This window comes from Musca autumnalis, unplaced genomic scaffold, assembly GCF_047663935.1.
Source record: "Musca autumnalis isolate F117 unplaced genomic scaffold, ASM4766393v1 scaffold_3, whole genome shotgun sequence".
In the NCBI taxonomy this organism is placed as follows: domain Eukaryota; kingdom Metazoa; phylum Arthropoda; class Insecta; order Diptera; family Muscidae; genus Musca; species Musca autumnalis.
Genome location: NW_027411866.1, coordinates 183,141,952 through 183,158,792, shown reverse-complemented (window position 1 = coordinate 183,158,792; position 16,841 = coordinate 183,141,952). Strand labels below are relative to the sequence as shown.

Genomic DNA, 16,841 nt, shown 5'->3' with positions numbered 1-16,841 from the left:
ATAAAAAATTAAAAATAAAATATCATTAAAAAACAAGTAAGAAAAGTCTATAGTCGGACGGAGCCGACGGGATACCCTATACCACTATCCCTGGACGATCGCTCTCCATGGAACTTCTTTTCAATGATTGTGAAATTTTAATTATCAAATACCAGAGATGTAATGTATAATACTTATGACCAAAACCAAAAAGTTATCTAGCATGACAAAGACATTTTTGTAGCAGGAAAGGAACATTTAGTTCACACAAATTAAAATGTAATGAAACCCACTTATGTAGTACTACTACTTCCGTTGTTTAACCGCTACGTTATTGAAATTTTTACCAATTTCACATAAAAGTTTCAGTCCATTAACCCGCTAAGTATTATCTGATATTCACGTTGGTTTGTACGCTTCTTCTTCATCATAAACTCAAACTTTGTTTAAATTTTGCGTGTAATTATTTTGACCTACAGAGCCGCTACAAAATTGGTTAAAATTTTGTTTTTGGTCCATTTCATCCCGTGAACATTTCAGGATCATCACCAAAAACTAATCATTTCTATTCTGGCCCGAACCCAATCTCCTTAAAAAATTTGTTACAATCGGTCCATATGCGGCCTTAAAAGTTTGTTTACAATTTTGAATGGATGGACACACATCACTAAATCGCTTTATCTCGTCGAGATATGAATTTTGGCATACCAAATAAGGGGTCTAGGACGAATATTTCGTGGTGTTACATAAACTTTTGGAGAGACAATATGTAGCATGGTATAAAAATGTGGTTCTCTACACAGAACCCATTATATATTAGGCAGTAGGCCCGTTATCTAGCAAACACTTAATTGCAATTTACATCAGAGGAAAGGTCAGTAGTTTTTTTCCATATGTACGCTACTTTGCGAAATATATATGTCCTCAAGGAATTAAAATATCGACCACAAATAAAATGTTTATATTTTTCATACAAAAGTAATGGTCCATTTCACCCGCTAAAGAATATCAGATCATCATTCAAAATTGTAGGCATCTTTTTCGACCTATACTCTTACCCGGTGCAAAATTTCGTGACTATTGATGTATAATTGCTACTTATAGCGAGTTTATTATTACACTACAAACAAATAACGGAATATATTAGGCTGTAACTCTGTTATCTAATCATGCACACCAACATAATTGACATCAATTGAAAGGTCAAGCGTTCCACTTTCAAGTATATCCCACTTGTGCGGAATATCACTTCCGGGAATTAAGATAAAGGCTGTATATTAAAATTTGTCACAATTTTCACACAAAAGTTTTGGTCCATTTAACCCTCTAAATATTATCCGATCGCCATCTCAAATTGCAAGCTTCTCCTTTGTGATATACTCTTACCTTATTTAAAATTACGCGTTGATCGGACTATTATTGAGACCTACAGAGCCGCTACAAAATTAGATAAATATTATGTTTTTGGTACATTTCACCCGCTAAATATTTCACGATCATCACCAATAAGAATAGGGATCTATTCTGATCTGAACCCGACCTCCATACAAAATTTCGTGACGATCGGTCCATAATTGCGGCCTGGAGCGTGTTTACAATTTATAATGGACAGACGGACGGACTGACGGACGGACACACATCTCAAAATCGCTTTATCTCGTCGAGATATGAAGAATGGTATACCACATTGGGGGTCTCCGACGAATATTTCGCGGTGTTACATGAATTTTTACCAAAACAAACTTATAATACCCTTTTCCACATTGTGGTATAGGGTATAACAAGTAAAAAAGTATCAGTCGGCTTTGCCGACAGAGATATACCCTCAGCCTGTGTATATTGAAACAATTTCCCAAAAAACGTATGTATTTAGGGGATTTTAAAAATGTTGGGCGTTTGAACCGACAAAAATACTGATTAGGATTAAAGATCAAAAGTTTTGCGGAGGAGATACTAAAAGGAATGGATCTACATTGACCATTTTGAGGCAAGCCACTACATAGGGTGCCATAAGGGGGTTTGCACCCTTCGGGCTGTTTGCTCAAGAAGTATGGACTTGCCCCTGAAAAAACTTTTACCATCATAAGTGAGGCAGCGAGTGCAAGTTGCTTCAACAAAAATCAAAATGATTCGAGAGCAGGTCTTAAAGTGAATTTATCCAAAATTTTGTGTGGGAGGTACCCGTAGTTGTGGACAAATATAGCCCATATTCGAACCTGATCTATATCTGGTAGAGTGGAGTGAACCGATATGGATCATCTTCGAACTTAAACAAAATTTGCACAAATTATTACGAAGACCACATTTAGGATCGAATCGGCAGATCTGTTCGATAGTTATCTTGCGCTCCAACCACAATACACTTTATCATAGGGTTTTTTTGCACTTTTCAGGCTATTTTCTCAGGAAGTATGGTATTGCCCCTGATAAAACTTTCACCGTCGTATGGGGGGCAGTGAATATAAGTTGCTACAACAAAAATCAAAGTGAATTGAGACCTGGTCCTAAACTGAACTTTTCCTAAATTTTGTGTGGGAGGTACAAGAAGGAGTGGACCGATTGAGCCCATATTGAAAACTCATCTAAGCCTGCTAGAAATTTCACTATGTGCAAAGTATGGACCAAATCGGTTACTCCCTTCAAGAGTTATCGTGCGCACAAATTGTCCGAACATTTTCGAACTTTTGTGGGGGAGGTACCGGAAGGAGTGGAAAGATATAACCCGTCTTCGAACTTAAACTAAGTTTGGGCAAAATATTAAGAAAGCCAAATTTTGGACCGAATCGGTTGATCCGTTCGAGAGTTATCATGCGCTACAGCCATACTTGGGGTCTAAAACCGTTATTTCGATGAGGCACATTTTGCCCGTATGAAAGTGTATATAGCCTCGTTAGCATAAATGCTGAGGGTATAAAAAGTATACACACATCACAACAAAACTGCCAAAGTGAATCCAAAATAGACACATACGTGGACGATTTTTTTGATGTTATTTTCGGCAAACTATCAGAATAGTTATTATTCTCTGCCCTTCCCTAAAGTAAATCAATTTTAACTACACCCACTTTAAAAACTTGTTGTTTTTAAAATTTGAAAACAACAAATCTGTGGTTAAGCTGGGCTTACTTTAAAAATAAAAAGTAAATATATTTTACTATTACGAACAACCTCCTCTAAACCTCTGAATAACCTCGAAAACACTCCTACGAATTTCACAACAACCACTCCCGTACTTCGGAACAACCTCATTCGAAATTCCGAACAACCTCCTCCGAAATTCTGAACAACCTGCTCCGAAATTCCGCTATCGGCTGTACCAAAACCTGGACCTATGTCTCGAGTTTTTGTGGTTGGGAAGTTTCTTACTATTGGAACTCAAAATGCCAAGTAACAGCCTAAAAAAACTAGTAATGAAAGGATAAAAGTCTTGCGGGGCCGTGGATATTTAAAATATACATATATGGGAGTTATATATAAATCTGAACTGATTTCGATATAATATGGTACAGTTATTACTAGTCCAAAATCCGTAACACATCCCAAATTTCATCGAAATCAGATATATATAGCGTGTTCGGTGCTGAAAATACGTGAAATATGCCGAACATATATAATTTGGCACATTTATTTCTACACCGAATTAAGTCACACATTCCATATTTCATCGGAAACCGTGAAATCGGCAGAAAATATATATGGGAGCTACATCCAAATCTGAACCGATTTCGATATAATTTGGCACATTTATTTCTAGACGGAATTCCAAATTTTATCGAAATTAGACATATATGTACTATATAGCGTGTTTGATGCAGCAAATACGCGAAATCGGCCAAAAATATATATAGGAGATATATCCAAATCTGAACCGATTTCTATATAATTTGGCACATTTATTTTTTTGGCAGAATTCAGTCACACATTCCATATTTCATCAGAAACAAACATACATATGTAGCATTTTTAGTGCAGCAAAAATGTGAAATCGGCGGAAAATATATGGGAGCTATATCCAAATCTAAACCGATTTCGATATAATTTTGCACATTTATTTCTAGACCAAATTCAGTCACACATTCCAAATTTCATAAAAATCGAACGTATACAGCGTGTTTGGTGCAGCAAATCGGCGGTACCCCTGTTTGGGGCTATAGGGAAAAATTGGTCCATTTTAATTTTTTTATATTCATGCATTTTCATCCACATCTAAAATGTATGCTAAGTTTTAGTTCTATTGGTCAACTGCAACTGTGTTAAGAATGAATTACTAAAAATGAGTTACTACAACGCACAGTGGATGCGCCCAACGACAAAAATCAAAAAATTCATGTCGTCGTTTCAAAAATTGAAAAATGCAAATAGCTTCAAAACATTCCAAATTTTTCGAAACTCAACTTATTTTTTCCATTTTTCGCGGTTCTTAAGGAGAAAACGCCTCATGAACATTACTAATTTTGAAGAAGAATATCGTCTGCTCCGTCGGAAAAGGTCGTAAGTCCCTTTCAATACATTTTTCAGGAGGAAGAAAAAACATTCCAGCGCTTTCTTTATTAAAGATTTTATTATGGTGGTAAATACAGTATTTTTCGTTTATTTATTCCGCTTCAATACCTGTACTTTGTTTGATAAAATTCCGTCGCGTTTGAGAGGTAATTGGATGTCTTTGGACTTACGACCTTTTCCTTGTACAGTTTTGTATTTTTGTAGGGACTTACGACCTTTTCCTACAATTTACGGACGTTTTTAAAATAAAATATTTATACTTTACAAAACAATGTGGAAAGGCTATTATAAGTTTGTTTTGCACAATATTCGTGTAACATCGTGAAGTATTAGTCGTTGACCCCCTTCCCTTGCCATTTGTTCATATCTTGACGAGATAAAGCGATCTAGCTATGTGTGTCCGTCCATCCATTAACAATTGTAATAAAACTACAAGCCTCAATTTTGGACCGATCGCCACGAAATTTTGAGGAGTGGTCGGGTTCCGACCAGAAGTGACCCCATTAGATGTTGGTTATGATCGAAAGGTGTGAAATGGACCAAACCCACAATTTTTACCCGACTTTGTACCTGTCCTGTAGATCGCAGTAATATTCCGATCGGAGCGAAATTTTAAGAATGATTTGAGTTTAAAACAAATTATTAGCGGGTTTAATGGACCAAAACTTTTGTGTGAAATCTTATATATAAAAGACAATGTGTGTATGTTTGTATGTTCCGCATAGACTCAAAAACGGCTGAACCAATTTCTTTGAAAATTTCTGAGAATATACAAGAAACAACCGAGGTGAAAATAGGCTTTATATTTTTTGATTTTCGGAGGGGGCGGGGGCAGGCCCTATTTTTCAAAAAACGCTTTTTTTGTAAAAGTTATGAAAGTTTCGGTTAGAAAATTAATTTGCGAGGCAAAGGTTGTTGAATCTCCAACCCTAAGTACTTATTCCATGTAATTTTCAAATTATGCACTGGGATGTCCCTTGGTTTAAGTAGGCTATATATGTATTTTGTTGAATTTCGGAGGAGCGGGTTACACCTGTGCCCTATTTTTTAAATGCGCTATATATAAAACTTACGAACGATTCCGTTTCACCAATCCTGGGTACATATTTAAGCAATAAGACCCGACCAGAGTAAAATTCTAATGACCGTCTGTCCGTCTTTTGAAATTAAGATACAGCTCGCAATTTTTAAGATAGATCTTCGTGATTTGGTATAGAAGTTTCTATTACTTCTAGGATGTTTGGTATTGACGTCATCAGAGCTTTCGGAATCATCCTTAAAACCATAGGGAACTAGACCCATGACACCATCGTCTAATTCCATTCCAAATTCATACTGCTCTTTGTTAGCAAAATCATGATGCCTTCTTAGTTTAATATCATTTCAAACAATTATTATTTTAGAATCATTTAATAATATAAACATTGCACTTACCCGTCCGTTAGAAGGTATTACTTTATTGAATTCAGAATACAAACTTATCTCGTTATGTGAATAAATGTCCCTAGAGAAACCACAAATTACCATTTAATAAAGTTAAGTAAGATATACGACAGTAAAAACAGTAAAAATTTTGATTTTTTTTTTAATTTTTCAATATATAAGGTATTTGAACACATACAGCTTCCCAATTTGTATCAATGAAAAGGCCAGAAGTCCATCTTTCATAATCAGTTCCCTATAGGGGAAAAAAGATTTCAAATGTAAATTTTCGTTGCAATATAAAAATTATCACATTTTTGTTCAAATGTTTGATCCACAGGCTCCGCCAAATATCATCCGATTATCATCCAAAGGTGTAGGCTAGTTCTTTACATTGTACCCCAACCATGGATGACCTTAAACATTATATCTGAACTACATCAGCTGTAGTATTCTTTTAAAGTATACATTTCCCTGTGGACTTACGACTTTTTCGTACTCAAATTTGTACGTTTTGTGGACTTACGACCTTTTCCGACAAGGGCAAAACATATAGAAAAACGCCACATATCACCATTTTCTTTGTATCATACGACGTGTTTTGACTTGTACTATAATCCTGTAACAAAAACGCGATTTCCAAAAAAATTGGACTTACGACCTTTTCCGACGGAGCAGACGATATGTATTTAAAAATGAGAAAAAATACTTATATTCTAAGCGAATTTATGAAACAAAGGACTATTTTTAACGCCTTAACCTAAGACGACTCATTTAGTAAATTGCCTAAGCTTCATTCTTCTAGTTATGAAAATTCCTCTAAATTGCAAGGGTTGCCAAATATTTTGGTTATAATATTGGTAAAAATGAAATAATTTAATATAGATGTATGGATTTCCTTAAACTTTTAGTCACTTTCAACAAATTCGAACAAATGGCCACTAGTGCCAAATTGTAGCCTAGCGCCTGTTGATTTCAAAACTGTATAGACTTTTTGCGGAAATTTGTGGTTTTGGCAGTTATGACCAAAAGTTTAACACCCTTTTATAGTTGCTGAATTTATATTTTTTGGAATACTTTTAAGTAATTTTATTATCCTTTCTTAAATTTGGCTTCAATATAACGTTTTTTGTGCTATTAGCGATTTCTATGGTCATGGTAACTTAGACCTGTAATGAAAACTCGCAAAAAAAGATTTGGGGTTAAAGTGATTAACAAATAATTTATTTTATTTTTGGGACACCCTAATGTTGGACCACGCTAAAAAGTGGAGATTTTTCCTCGCATTGAGTAAAAAAATGCATTATTACAAGTAATTCTGCAGACAATTGTGGTTAAATATTATAAAGTACAAAAAAAAGATGGTAACCCTATATGGAGGCTGTGGTCAAAAGTGGACCGATACGACATTTCTTTATAAGATAATGTTCTGAAGTCTGAGATCATTATAAGAATATAGTCGCTTAGAATATTTGGTTGACATCTGCCCAAATAAATCGATATATAAATCATTGACCAATATCATGGACCAATACTGAAAGTGTTTCGTGGGGATGCTTACAATACAATAATAACTCCTGGTACCGGATTACAGCAACTTTTGTTGAACAATGTCTTGGTAACAGTAAAATACTTAAATTCAAGATGATTCGTTTCATGGGAAACACGCGAAATTTTGGACCGAGGACCCCAATAATTTACGTAGAGTGTTTTTAGGCCACTATGACCCATTGATAACAATTTCAGTTCGATATAGCATTTAGAAGTATTTTTGTCACACCTTCCCACGTAAGTGCCACCACTGTGCAATGGGACCAGACTATTTTGAAAAACAAAATTGCAGCAGCTATTCCAATAAAAACGCCACCAACATTATAATTTCAATAAGTATAAGAGTGATATCAGGAAAGCTAAGAGAAATTCTAGGATAAACATAAGTGATGCTGCATCTGGGGAGTAAACGCAGTAGCAAGAATTTGCAAGGTGATCTCAAAGAATCCCAAACCTCTTGGGAACATTAAGCGAAGTGATGAGAAGTGGACAAACTCCGCTTTAGAGAATCTAGATAACTAGACACCCCTCACACAAATTTTCAAAAATATTTGGCCAAGTCTGTGGGGGGTGTATCATCTTCAACTAAACCCCTTATGACGTGATAGCTAAATGTATTAAATTAACTGACGATGACATAGAAATTAGAAAAGACGAAGTTTGGTTCACTTCTTCTATTATTGTTTCTTCTTCTGTACATAGGCTGTATTCAGCAGTATCAGCAAACCTGACTGATTTGTTTTGACTTGTTTTAGGCCCAATGTGTACTTTGAAAATACGGCTATTAGGAGTACCCCTTCTCCCAGAAAAATAATATACATAAATTAAATTTTATTTCAAATTAAAACGGCTTTTCTTTATTTTTTCATTTCTATTTTAAGATTGTGTCCGTTTTTAATAAATTCAAATTTTTGCCCTACTTTTATTTATTTCAACAAACATAGGCAAGTTCTTCGAATGTCGTTCACGTGCCATGGCACCAAATTGATATTATGTCCAAAGCATGGACCGACTGATATTTATTTAAAATCTCTGTTATTGTTTTTATTATGTCTTTATTTGATACAAGATAATTTAAAATTTTTTTATTTCCTTTTTATGAAGTGATTAGTCGTTCTTCACCAGCATTAACAGGGACATAAAGAGAAACGTTTTAACTTCACAGTTTATGCAGCAAGAAAACGAAGCGAAAATGAAACAGTTGCTGTTTATTGCCTTTGAAGAAGTGTTAAAATGTATGGAATTTTTAAATCTCAGAGAAAACAAAATAGAAATGACAGTCTGGGATGAAAGTATTTTTATTGTTATAGCATACCCCAAAAATGTTTGGGGTTGGTTTTGAAATGTTATGTTTATTGTAGATTTCTGCTAATAAAACGAATCACACTTGCCACACGACTTTCATTAGGGCATTTACAGTCATAATAATAAGATCCTTTGCTTTAAATTTAATTAATATTCAAAAAATAATAATATAATAATAAATAATTACCAACTGATTTATTGAAGCTAAAATATAAACACCCATTCATTATTGAAACTATTGTTTTGTGTCACTTTGGTATCGAACCAACAATTAGTAATTATGAATATTCATTCATACGAGTATGCACACATCCACATATGTGAATGTGTGTATATCCTGCGCGGCGCCATTATCCACAATAATGTTTTGAATTTGTAACTGTAATGAATATAATAAATATTTGATTATTTACATACTGTATTTATAATCACTGTATCGCACTAATGGCTTTTAATTAAATTCACACACATACACGCAGAAAAATTTATGTTAGAAATATTTTTGGATACAAACAAATATATGTTTGGGACCGGTTGCAAACAAATATATGTTTGGATCCAAACATAATATGTTTGGGTCTAAACAAATATATGTTTGCAACATTTTGTAACATATCTCAATTTGATATGTTTGGGTAAAACATATTTTTTATGTTAGAACATTTTTTTCATGGGTGGAGAGAGGATGTTCGTCAACGAGAGTAATAACAGTGCTCTCGCGGCTGTGGAATCTTGTTTTATAATAAAGAGTTGTGTGTATTGTATAATAGAAGACGTAGAAGCGAAGGGGGCTTTGGTGGCGTGTATGCGTCAAACTCGTGTGTTTCTTGTTTTGTTGTTGTTAACCAACGCAGGCGAAGAAGAAAAGAAGAAATGATATGAATTATATTTTTTTCTTTCTTCAGTGTTTTAGTTACCTTTGTAGAGTCAAGACGTTAAAGTGAGTGAATAAATCAGTGTTTTGTGTTTTCTTAAAGAAATTGTGCTTTTTAGTAAATTAAATGCCCAATACATTTTATAATTGAATAGAATTATTTTATTGGACAAGGAAGAAATCGCATTTAATATTGGTAAATACATACATACTTATGTATATTTGAAATATGGCATATCCATATTTATTTATTACATTACATAATCATTTGATTCTAGATGCCGATTCCCCGCTGATGATTTCAACTATGAGGACAATTTGTTTTATTTCACAACTAAGTCCCTCTCAACAAATTTTTCAGGAGGAAGAAAAAACATTCCAGCGCTTTCTGTATTAAAGATTTTATTATGGTGGTAAAGGCAGTATTCTTCGTTTATTTATTCCGCTTCAATACCTGTACTTTGTTTGATAAAGTTCCGACGCGTTTGGGAGATAATTGGATGTCTTTGGACTTACGACCTTTTCCTTGTACAGTTTTTGTATGTTTGTAGGGACTTACGACCTTTTCCTACAATTTACGGACGTTTTTAAAATAAAATATTTTACTTTACAAAACAATGTGGAAAGGGTATTACAAGTTTGTTTTGTCCAATATTCGCGTAACATCGCGAAATATTCGTCGTAGACCCCCACCCCTTGGCATTTTTTCATATCTTGACGAGATAAAGCGATCTAGCTATGTGTGTCCGTCCATCCATTAACAATTGTAATAAAACTCCAGGCCTCAATTTTTGGCCGATCGTCACGAAATTTTGTGGAGAGGTCGGGTTCCGACCAGAAGTGACCCCATTAGATGTTGGTTATGATCGAAAGGTGTGAAACGGACCAAACACACAATTTTTTACCCAACTTTGTAGCTGTCCTGTAGATCGCAGTAATATTCCGATCGGAGCGAAATTTTAAAAATGATTTGAGTTTAAGACAAATAATAAGCTTGCAATTTAACATGGTGATGAGAAAATTATTAGCGGGTTAAATGGACCAAAACTTTTGAAATGAAATCTTTGTATGTTCCGACTCAAAAACGGCTGAACCGATTTTTTTTTGAAAATTTCAGAGAATATACAAAGAACAACCGGAGTGAAAATAGGTAGGGGGCACGCCCTATATTTAAAAAAAAACGCTTTTTTGCTAAAGTTATGAAAATATCGGTCAGACAATTAATTTGCGAGGCAACTGTTGTTGAATCTCCGACCATAAGTACTTATTCCATGTAATTTTCAGATTATGCACAGGGATGTCCCATGGTGGAAGTAGGCTATATATTTTGTTGAATTTCGGAGGAGCGGGTTACACCTGTGCCCTATTTTTTAAATGCGCTATATACATTTTCCAATCCTGCTACATATTTTAGCAATAAGACCCGACCACCCCAACTTTCTTAAATATGCTACAAATCAATGGAAATACCTGATGTTATGCCTAACGAAGCTTTGGTCTTATTGGAAAGAAAGTGTTTAGATTAGAAGGCAACATATCGATAGCTATAGTTTCATCAGGTATATAAGATACATTTTAATAAGGTGAACACAGTCGGCATGCCTCAAGTCATCAGTTATTTGGCGGTATGTTAAAATTATATATCGACACCAACATTTCTGAAGATTTTTATACCCTCCACCATAAGATGTTTGGTATTGACGCCTTCATATAGCCCCCATAGAACGGTACCTCCCGATTTACGGTATTTTGATGGTGTGGCCTCAATATTCATCAGAAATGGCTGAAATTTGGTATTTATTCTTCGTTTGGGGTTTTTTGTTTTTGTCTGCAAACCATGTAGAATCTTCCTGGGCTTAGGAAGTTTATCATAAGAGCTTTCAGAATCACCGTGAAAACCATAGAAAGCTAGACCCATGACACCATCGTCCAATTCCATTCCAAATTCATACTGCTCTTTGTTAGCAAAAACCATTATGTCTTCAATCAATTATTATTTTAGAATCATTTAATAATATAAACATTGCACTTACCCGTCCCTTAGAAGGTATTATTCAATTCAGAACACAAACTAATCTCGTTATGTGAATAAATGTCCCTCGAGAAACCACAAATTACCAGTTAATAAAGTTAAGTAAGATATACGACAGTAAAACAGTAAAAATCTTGTTTTTTAAAATTTTTTCAATATATGAGGTATTTGAACACATACAGCATCCCAATTTGTATCAATCAAAAGGCCAGAAGTCCATCTTTCATAATCAGTTCGCTTATAGGGGAAAATAGATTTCAAATGTAAATTTTCGTTGCAATATAGAAATTATCACATTTTTGTTCAAAAGTTTGGTCCAAAGGCTCCGCCAAATATCATCCGATTATCATCCAAAGGTGTAGGCTAGTTCTTTACATTGTACCCCAACCATGGATGACGTTAAACATTATATCTGAACTACATTAGCTGTAGTATTCTTTTAAAGTATACATTTTCCTGTGGACTTACGACCTTTTCGTACTCAAATTTGTACGTTTTGTGGACTTACGACCTTTTCCGATAAGGGCAAAACATATAGAAAAACGCGACATACTAGCATTTTCTTTGTATCATACGACGTGTTTTGACGTGTACTATCATCCTGTAACAAAAACGCGATTTCCAAAAAAAGTGGACTTACGACCTTTTCCGACGGAGCAGACGATATTTTTCCTTTTTAAAAGTGTGACTATTTACAAATTATTTCAATCAGTTTTTCTTTTATTAAAGTGTGTGTATGTACCTTTGTGTTTGTTGTTCTTTTGCCTTTTAATAAAAAACCACAACATTTGTGTGTATACTTTAGAGATAGCCAGTGAGTTCTTACTCAGAGCAAGTGAGCACACATTTCAAAGTGTTTTACATTGAATTTTACGCTCCCTTGCTCTCAGTAAGCGCCCACTGGTGCAACAAACACCTTTTGGGTTTGTATTTTTTTGCACCCAAACATATAAAATGTTTGCACCCAAACATATACAATGTTTGCACCCAAACATAAAATTGTTTGCACCCAAACATATATATCTTTGCACCCAAACATATATATCTTTGCACCCAAACATAAATATCTTTGCACCCAAACATATATATGTATGTTTGCACCCAAACATATATTTGTTTCCACCCAAACATATATTTGTTTGCAGACCCAAACATATATTATGTTTGGGACTGTTGCAAACATATATATGTTTGCTGCAAAATATGTTTGGGACATATGTTAGAGAGGCAGTTTTTTTTGCGTGTACATACCTATGTATTGAGAGCAATATGAATGATTAACATATATTCTATAATAACTTAAATAAATTGTTATAATTTATAATATAAATATAACCAATACATGGGAAAATTACAAAACTTTTTGAAAGCCTCGTTTGTTAATATTTAAATTAGTTTCCGAATAACATCGATTTCTAGGTCGATTCAGTAATATTTAAATTTTTTTTTTTAATGCATGCAGGAGCGCAAGTTCTGTTTTAATAAAACAGATTTTGGTTATGCGATATATGTCGGGAGTGGGTGCATCGCAGCTGTTGGTCTGTGTGAGGGACAACGACAGAGAGTATGTCGTCGCCATTACGAGTATCCCCCGTAGTCCACCCCAATAGCAACAGCACACGCATTACCTAACACATGTTGCTGCCGTTGCAACTTCTGAAATTCACCATTTTTGCAATTTGATTTCAATGGACTCCGAGGTATGCCCAGCAAAAATCCTCATTACAAACCTCATTTCCCACCCATTATTTTAACAAGGGCATGTCGCGCGAAATATCTGGTTATATTGTAACCACTGAAATAAGTAGATACTGAGTAGATTCTGACTACTTATTTCAGTGGTTACAAAATAACCAGATATTTCGCGCGACATGTCCTTGTTAAAATAATGGGTGGGAAAGGAGGTTTGTAATGAGGATTTTTGCTGGGTGATTACAGAAAAAGTTGCCTCCATTAGTCGGAGAAGCACCATGATCGCGGCTTTGCAGGAAACTCAGCTCAATGACAACTGCAACTTTCAACGTTGTTATGGTTTAAAGATACTGAGGTAGAATCGCACCAGAAGTAGAAGTGGGGGACTAGCTTTCCTGTCGTAGCAAAATGTTCAATGCAGGCCTACATACATATGTGCATACAAGGGCTGCACGATAACTATCTGTACCAACACTGAAAACGGCTAAAATTCTGTAACATTTGAACGGATAGAGATATTTTCATAATTCTTTTTTTGCTAGACAGATAACACAATCAGTTTTCAGGCGAATTATAAGCGGTCAAATTCGGTCAAATTCGGTCAAATTCGTCTGGTAGTTGCAGAAAAATTCAAGATAAATATAAACTTTTGAGTTTTTTTAACTATTTTTCATACAATTTTGATTTTTCAAAATAGTCTGGCTTAATCCCTTTTGTTCTTTTAATATTTAAAACAACAAGTTTATTAGTGGAGAAGGTTTGGCATTGTTCGCCAAGGGGTAAGGCAAGGAAGACTAGTTTCGATCCACGCCACTGGATCTCATCAGTTCCCTTTGTTTCTTGTTTGTGGATATTCTCCACCGAAGTTATTTTTCAATAATTTCTTCAACAAGGAACTTTTTATACCCAAACATCAATCGTCAGCTCGAAGTATAATTGATGTTTGGGTATAAAAAGTTCCTTGTTGAAGAAGTTATTGAAAAATAACTTCGGTGGAGAATATCCACAAACAAGAAACAAAGGGAACTGATGAGATCCAGTGGCGTGGATCGAAACTAGTCTTCCTTGCCTTACCCCTTGGCGAACAATGCCAAACCTTCTCCACTAATAAACTTGTTGTTTTAAATATTAAAACAACAAAAGGGATTAAGCCAGACTATTTTGAAAAATCAAAATTGTAACAGCTATCCCAATTAAATAAACGCCACCAATGTTCTATTTTTCATACAAATATGAGTGTTTGTGTTGTTTTTAGATCTTCCTATGTATTAAAGATGGTCAAACACCAACAAATAAATAATAAAACAAGTGAGCAAAGGCTATAGTCGGGACGGGGCCGACCATGTGATACACCACTACACCACTACCCCTGTGCATAAGCTTTTCACTGGTAAACATTTATTTTAGGGAACATAATCCGACTACCACCAAACATATTTTGGTTTTTAATCAAAAAAATATGCTTCTTTCCCTCTGGGACCCCCATAAGCAACCAAAATTTTGTGACCATCCGATCAAAATTTCGACCTGTAGAATGGAAGAATTGGATGCATTACCGACTATTGTGGTATCCCTTGTTTGACCACATACTTTGCGTCAATCCCGCCAATGGACATCTTTTCTTCTTCCATTGGCGAGCTTTCCTTTTGGAATACTCCTACTAGAAGCGAAAATATTCGCATAAGAAAAAAAAACGTTGACTTTTCTCCACATAAGCTTTTTGCTTATTCCGACTCCTGAATATTATCCGACCATCCCCAAAATAAATAGGCTTCCTCTGTGGGACTCGCATAAAATTCCAAAAACTTCGTGACGATCCGATCAAAATTGCGACTTGTGGCGTGATTACAAAAAAATTGGAAAATGGGATGCATTACCGACTATTGCGATATCTCTGTTGTTTGAGAAGCTACGACAACCTACTTTACATCATTGTAAAGGTGATATTTTCTACTTTCCTTGCCAGGTTTTGCTTTTGATACACCTCTTAAAGAAACAGAGATATTGGCTTTGAAATAAAACGTTGACGATTCTCCAAATAAGTTTTTGCCCATTCCGACCACTGAATATTAACCGACCATCATTAAAATCAGTAGGCTTCTTCGTTTGTGGGACCCCCATTAACCCCCAAAATTTCGTGACGATCCGATCAAAATTGCGACCTGTAGCGTGATTACAAAAAAATCGGAAAATGGGATGCATTATCGGCTATTGCCATATCTCTGCTATTTTACCACCTACGACAACCTACTTTACATCGTTATAAAGGTTATATCTACTTTCCTTGCCAGGTTATGCTTTTGATATACCTCTTAAAGAAACAGAAATATTGGCTTTGAAATAAAACGTTGACCTTTCTCCAAATAAGTGTTTGCCCATTTCGACCCCTGAACATTATCCGACCATCATCGAAATCAATAGGCTTCTCTCTCTTTGGGACCACCATTAACCCCCAAAATTTCGTGGCGATCCGATCAAAATTGCGACCTGTAGCGTGATTACAAAAAAATCGGAAAATGGGATGTATTAACGACTATTGCGATATCTCCGTTATTTGGTTACCTACGCCGACCTAGTTTACATCATTGTAAAGACGAGATCTTCTACTTTCATAGTCAAGCATTGCTTTTGGAAAGTTTCCAACCAAAGCTGTAATATTCGTCAATATAATTAAAATCGCAAAAATGAAAATTGGGGTTTTATTTGCTACTATTGTGATATCTTCGTTGTTTGATCACCTACGAGCACCAACTTTACATCATCAGAAAGGTTATATTTTCTACTTTCATTGTCAAGTTTTGCTTTTGGTATATCCCATATAGAAGCTGGGATATTCGCTTTAGAAAAACACGTTGTCTTTTTATACACCTAAGTTTTTTGCCCTTTCCGACCCCTAAATTTTATCCGAACATCATCAAAATCAATAGGCTTCTTCCCCTCCGGGACCCCCATCAATATCCAAAATTTCGTGACGATCCGATCAAAATTGCGACCTGTAGCGTGATTACAAGATTTAGATGGACAAACGGACAGACGGACGGACGGACACACATAGCCAGATCGACTCAGCTCGTCGAGATATTCATTTTGGTATATATAAGTATGGGTCTACGACCATTATTTCGATGCGTTACAAACTTTTTGGCCAAAACCAACTTATAATACCCTCCCCACATAGTGGTGTAGGGTATAATAACCAAAAAAACTAAAAAAAAAATCGAAAAAATGTCGGTTTTTTTTTAAATTTGTAAAAAAAAAATTACAAAAGCATTAAAACTTTTTCAAGAATTAAAAAAATTCTCCTTGGGTTTTCATAAAACTTATATAACTCGTATAAAAACTCATATACTCAAAACAGACATTTTTATTCATGTAATTTCAATAAATTGAAAAAAGTGTTAAACGGACGGAACGGGACGGGTACAAAAGTATATATGGGCATTTTTCTCTGAAAAGAGAACTTTGTTCCATCTTGCTCCAAAA

The 16,841-nt window shown here is 35.0% G+C and overlaps 1 protein-coding gene across 2 annotated transcripts in view; it reads right to left on the bottom strand.

The window, feature by feature from the left end:
* LOC141398569 (probable G-protein coupled receptor B0563.6) overlaps positions 1-16,841 on the bottom strand; it is a 296,701-nt gene that overhangs the window by 255,075 nt on the left and 24,785 nt on the right. The window contains exon 2 of one of the 2 annotated variants that reach the window (XM_073975951.1): positions 5,917-5,986. The exons of the other annotated variant lie outside the window; for it this stretch is intronic. The gene's annotated coding sequence lies outside the window, so the exon portion shown is untranslated. The remainder of the gene's footprint in view (positions 1-5,916; positions 5,987-16,841) is intronic. 2 annotated transcript variants of the gene reach the window in all.